Source organism: Podarcis cretensis (genome assembly GCF_951804945.1).
Source record: "Podarcis cretensis genome assembly, chromosome: 9".
In the NCBI taxonomy this organism is placed as follows: Eukaryota; Metazoa; Chordata; class Lepidosauria; order Squamata; family Lacertidae; genus Podarcis; species Podarcis cretensis.
The window spans coordinates 41637794-41643793 of NC_137178.1; the positions used below are offsets into that span (position 1 = coordinate 41637794).

Genomic DNA, 6000 nt, shown 5'->3' on the forward strand with positions numbered 1-6000 from the left:
GAGTAGAAAAAAGGGGGGCTGGGCTGGGCAGCAGCGCACAACAAAAGTGCTGCTGTCAGATTTGATGGCTTGGAGCTTATATTTATTTATTTGGATTTACTGATATTTCCATCCAACATTGAAAGCACAGGTTAGGCTGCAACATTTAATCCTGCGTACACGACCAGATTCAGCAATGATTTACTTCTTGTAGGGCACCATTTGATATTAGTTAGAACCAGAACCCTGTGATGGGCTGTGAAGGAAATCAGAAAGGGGAATTACTGGAATCTGGTGGTGCTTCCTTTCCGTTCCAGAGAGCCCTGGTGTTGAGTCAGATCTCACAGGGCATGCATGATATCACCATCCTGCTAGAGATTATGCATGTGCAAGAGAGCCTGGGTGGATTCTGGAAACAGTTCTACAGGTTCTGTGGAATTATGGGCAAAAAAATCAAGTCCTGCCAAACAAATTCTGGATATGAATGTAGGTTGACGGATGCTGTGGCTTTGATCTCCTTTTTATAAAGCCATTTATAACAGGGCTGGGGATACCATACCATATGCCTCAGATGTTGTTGCACTCCAAGGCTCATCAGCCCATCCAGCAAAGCCCAAGGGCAGGAATGATCAGGGTTGTAGTCCTGCAACATCTGGGGGAACACACATTCCCCGCTGCTGATTTATAATTCCCAATGGGGAATGCATTCATTTTTAAAATGCAGAAAAGATTTCATAATCCACAATACTTTTTTTAAAAAATGGAAAAAGTTGCACCATTAAGAATAACAAATTCTAGAAAAAGGAAACATGACTTTCTACTACCAGCATTGAACATATGGAGCTTTTAAGATTCAAAACAAGACTCTGGATTCTATCAAGTAAGAAAAAGAAAAATCAGGATAGGAGCACATAAGGAGGTACCGTTGTCACTTTGAGTGGTTTATATATTTCTTTATTTGGATTTATTTTCCATCTTACTTTGAAAGTATAGGCTAGGTCAGGGGTCACCAACCTGACCATGGTGCCCACCAGGGGCTTCTTGGATGCCCTCAGGATAAACCATGCTCCTCAGGTTTCTAGGTTTCAATAAAACCAAAAGCGAGTTTCTAGCATTTTCTGAACCTAGGAGGCAAAATGTACATACACCATGTACATGATAAATTAGCCTGCTCCATGCCTTTCAAATTCTACAAGGAAGGCTCAAGCAGTATGTGGACCGAGAACTCCCAGAAGTGCAAGCTGGATTTAGAAGAGGCAGAGGAACCAGAGACCAAATTGCAAACATGCGCTGGATTATGGAGAAAGCTAGAGAGTTCCAGAAAGACATTTACTTCTGCTTCATTGACTATGCAAAAGCCTTTGACTGTGTCGACCATGGCAAACTATGGCAAGTTCTTAAAGAAATGGGAGTGCCTGATCACCTCATCTGTCTCCTGAGAAATCTCTATGTGGGACAAGAAGCTACAGTTAGAACTGGATATGGAACAACTGACTGGTTCCAAATTGGGAAAGGAGTACGACAAGGCTGCATTTTGTCTCCCTGCTTATTTAACTTATATGCAGAATTCATCATGCGAAAGGCTGGGCTGGATGAATCCCTAGCCGGAATTAAGATTGCCGGAAGAAATATCAACAACCTCAGATATGCAGATGACACAACCTTGATGGCAGAAAGTGAGGAGGAATTAAAGAACCTTTTATTGAGGGTGAAAGAGGAGAGTGCAAAATATGGTCTGAAGCTCAACATCAAAAAAACGAAGATCATGGCTACTGGTCCCATCACCTCCTGGCAAATAGAAGGGGAAGAAATGGAGGCAGTGAGAGATTTTACTTTCTTGGGCTCCATGATCACTGCAGATGGTGACAGCAGCCACGAAATTAAAAGACGCCTGCTTCTTGGGAGAAGGGCAATGACAGGCCTAGACAGCATCTTGAGAAGTAGAGACATCACCTTGCCAACAAAGGTCCGTATAGTTAAAGCTATGGTTTTCCCAGTAGTGATGTATGGAAGTGAGAGCTGGACCATAAAGAAGGCTGATCGCCGAAGAATTGATGCTTTTGAATTCTGGTGCTGGAGGAGACTCTTGAGAGTCCCATGGACTGCAAGAAGATCAAACCTCTCCATTCTGAAGGAAATCAGCCCTGAGTGCTCACTGGAAGGACAGATTGTGAAGCTGAGGCTCCAGTACTTTGGCCAGCTCATGAGAAGAGAAGACTCCCTGGAGAAGACCCTGATGTTGGGAAAGATGGAGGGCACAAGGAGAAGGGGGCAACAGAGGATGAGATGGTTGGATAGTGTTTTCGAGGTTACCAGCATGAGTCTGACCAAGCTGCGGGGGGCAGTGGAGGACAGGAGTGCCTGGCGTTCTCTGGTCCATGGGGTCACGAAGAATCGGACATGACTAAACGACTAAACAACAACAACATGCCTTTCAGTGGTTTACTCTGCCTCTCCAAAAGCCTCCCCCATCCACCAGGAATCCTGCAAACACCCATGTGTGTGAGAGGAAAAATACACTTGGAAGAGAAAGGGGGAAAGAGCTATGTGTGGTTTGTGTGTGAGAGGGAGATATGCATTTGGCACGACAGGTGTACTGCATAAGTGAAGTGTGTGTGAGATATATATATATATAGAGAGAGAGGGAGGGAGGGAGAGAGAGATGCCCATGTGTTTGTGCTCAGCATGTGTGTGATGAGTGTGTGTGCGCAAGATTCACCTTGTATATTTTTTCCTGTTACTAGGCAATGCTCCATGTTGTTGGTGTGCATTGTTATGTGTGTATGGTATTAATATTGTGTGATCTCCACCATCAAAGCCAGCAGGATATAGCTAGCTACCCAAGGTAAGCCTGAAGTTGCCCATGGCACGGAGAAGAAACAATGAATGTACTCTCTATAGTTATTATACAATATCCTGCCTTGCAGTCATTGTGTACTATGCCATGCTGCCACGGCAGCCATTTTGTGGCGGATGTCTCAAAACTTAACACGTGCCCTGCTCCAAAAAGGTTACAGACCCCTGAGCTAAAGTAACGCACTGTGTCATGGAGGATAGAATTGTCAATGACCATGAGCCATATTTACTCAACAGAACCTCAGAGTACAGGCTTTTGGTGTGAACGTATGTGTGGAAGTGTCCCAATGTAAGGGAAGGGTTGTTGCCTTCCTGCATTACTTAGGTGCTTCCTAAAAACATCTGCATCCCAGCACTTTGTCTAATTAAGCAACCTATGGCTTTTAAAACTGCCTATGGGAGGTATTTTTTGTTACTCTGTTGCACATTATTGTGTTGTAATCTGATCCTCGGTTGAAGGGTGGGATGGAAATTCAATAGATAGATAATTAGATAAATAAAAATACTTGTATGCAGTTCGATACCAGATGCTGACCTTAACTCTTGAACATAAGACAAGTTCTGTCAGATCAGACCAAAGGCCTATCTGGCTCAGCATCTTGTCCTTGCAGCAGCTAATCAGATGCCTATGGGAAGCCTGCAAAGTGTACATTCTACCACCTTGTGATCTCCAGTGATGGGTCTACAGAGGTGTATTGCCTCCGATAGTGGAGGTAGAACATAACCTTCATGGCTATTAAACTACCCTCCTCCAATTTGTTTCATCTTGCTAGCCATGGTGGCTCTGTTCTACACTGTTTGGGGTGATGTGTACCCTACAAGGCTGTTCTTGAACATGACCAGAGTTCGTTCAATCCATCATTTGCATTATCTATATTTGGGGCAGTTTATCAATCACTTAAAAGTGATCTTCCAAATGTCCAGCTTTTGCAACATCAGCAGCAGCAAAAAAAGAAGAGAGGATTAAATTTTGACTCTAAAGACTTCTCTACTGGATTTGCTTTACTGGCATCATTCTGTATTCTGCCCATGTGGTCCCCCTTTGTCTTTCTATGAGTTTCAATTGCTTTGCAATTTCCTCTTCAAGATATGGGGAGTGGTAGTGGTGCCAGAAGGAAGTCTGTGGAATCATTGAAATCCAAAAGTCTATTAAAAACACTACTTGGCCTTTTCTAGATGTAGGAGAAATTGCCAACAGCCATTTGCAGAACTAGAAATAAATGTTGGACATTAATCTTGGAAAGATATTATTCTACATGACTAGGATATGCTACAGGACGTATAGCTGGTATTCCTTCTGCAGTGACAGCTGGCTCTTTCGTCACTTATTCCCCTTTCATTTCGGGACTCATTGAGAACTAAATTACATTTCTGCTGGAACTGAAACTCTTCCACTGACTAAATAAATATTTCTTTTTTGACTCTCCTAATTTATCATCTGAAAACATTTTTGAAAAGAGATTCAACTGAATTATTGATCTGACAAAGAACTGTATGGTCACAAAGCTCAGTTTGATAGAGCCTCCAACCAGAATAGCTTTGTTTGTCTCCAGCTATTACAAAGTTTAAAAATTCTCAAGAATAATAACTTTAAATTATCCTGTAAAGATGAAATACAATCTAGGTGACATTCATATACAGATTTACATCTTGCTTTTAATTTTCCAGAGGGAGACTTGATTTCCTGTTCTATTCTAAGCATGTGGATACAGACATATATAAAGCTGCCCCAAATAAGTGGACTTTACTCTCAGGGAAGTGGGCTATAATTTGTAGGTATGAGGCAGATTACAGACCATGCCACACTTTTCAGTGTCCCATGCTGATTTGTAATCCTGTCCTGTGTTCTAGCCAATGTTAGTCCTATTCAGAGTAGACCTATTGAAATTAATGGACCTAACTTAGTCACACCTCATCATTTCAGTGGGCCTACTCTGAGACTAATCTTGGATGCAACCCAGAATATCTTATTTTTATTATATTATTAATGCCCATGTCTTTAAAAAGAGAGAAGTACATAATTAACTCCCCCACTGATATAGTTGGGTTGGGTCCTGTTGGAATTTGAATTTTATTGCAGGCCAGAAAAACCTAAAGAGCTAGAAATGGAACCAAGGCAAAAAGGTGCTTTGATATCATTCACCCAGTAAAGTGGCTGTTCTGTAGACAAAAATGTATTGCTGAACTAAATATTGTTGGCAGGTTTTCTTTTCCCCTGACCTCAGTGCTTTACTTTTCAACTCTGAATCTGCACATGGTCTTATTATGCTTTTGCATTTACTGTTGCAACATGTACAGTGTAGGACAAGGGCTTGTTAACCATAAGCATCTCTCCGGTTGGCAGGCAGCCTGCAGCAGCACTTCTAACAGATGTTTCTGCTTTATAGATCAATACAAGAAGAGCTCTTGCCTTGTCCAGGATGGAAACAAATGCCAGCACAGCGTTCCAGTGACAACTACTATGACACAAGGAGGTTGATCAGAGATGCCATGCTTTATGGTCACCGTCACCAATGAAAAATAAAGTGATATTAAAAGAGGCATGTTTTAATGATTCATCTAGAGTTGATGAGACACTGGCAAGACTCCTGTCTTTTTGAAACAGAAGTGGGAAATCTTTTTGTTTTTTGGCTTGGGACTACCTTCTTTTGTGGGCCACATACCAGAGATGGGTGAAGCCAAAAGCAAAAATGGGCGAGATGCAATTCTTACCTTGGTGCAGTAAACTACATTTAGTGGAAGCTGGTGCCCATTGGACCTGGCAGAAGAGCAGGACGCAAACAGTAGCAGGGGCAGAGCTATTTTTCTAGAAAAAAGAGGTGCAGGAACCAGTGCTTTTCGGGGGTGGGTACTCAAGGGTACACAGTACCTCTTTTTGTTGTTGTTAAAAAGTGTGGCACTTACTGTGATGACTTCATGGTGAGTACTGGCACCTATTTTATTAGAAAAAAAGCACTGGCCATAACTCACCACGAATGCCTCTCTTGCTCTCTTATAATGCTAATGGCACCCACCCGAGAGGTGCCAGAACTGAGTTCCGACCAACTCCTGCTGGGAAAAACACTGAGCAAGAGCCAACTAATTTTGGTTTTGCTCTCATCCTACTCCCTGTTGAATTCTACAAAGGCAACAGTGAGACTAAGGAGGAGGAAGCTGACAGCCAGA

General features: G+C 42.5%; 1 long non-coding RNA gene across 1 annotated transcript in view; it reads left to right on the forward strand.

The window, feature by feature from the left end:
* Positions 1 to 5375, forward strand: part of LOC307224037 — a 93214-nt gene extending 87839 nt beyond the window's left edge. Inside the window, exon 3 of the long non-coding RNA XR_013842385.1 lies at positions 5223 to 5375. This is a non-coding gene — a long non-coding RNA (uncharacterized lncRNA). The remainder of the gene's footprint in view (positions 1 to 5222) is intronic.
* The last annotated feature ends 625 nt before the right edge of the window (positions 5376 to 6000 follow it).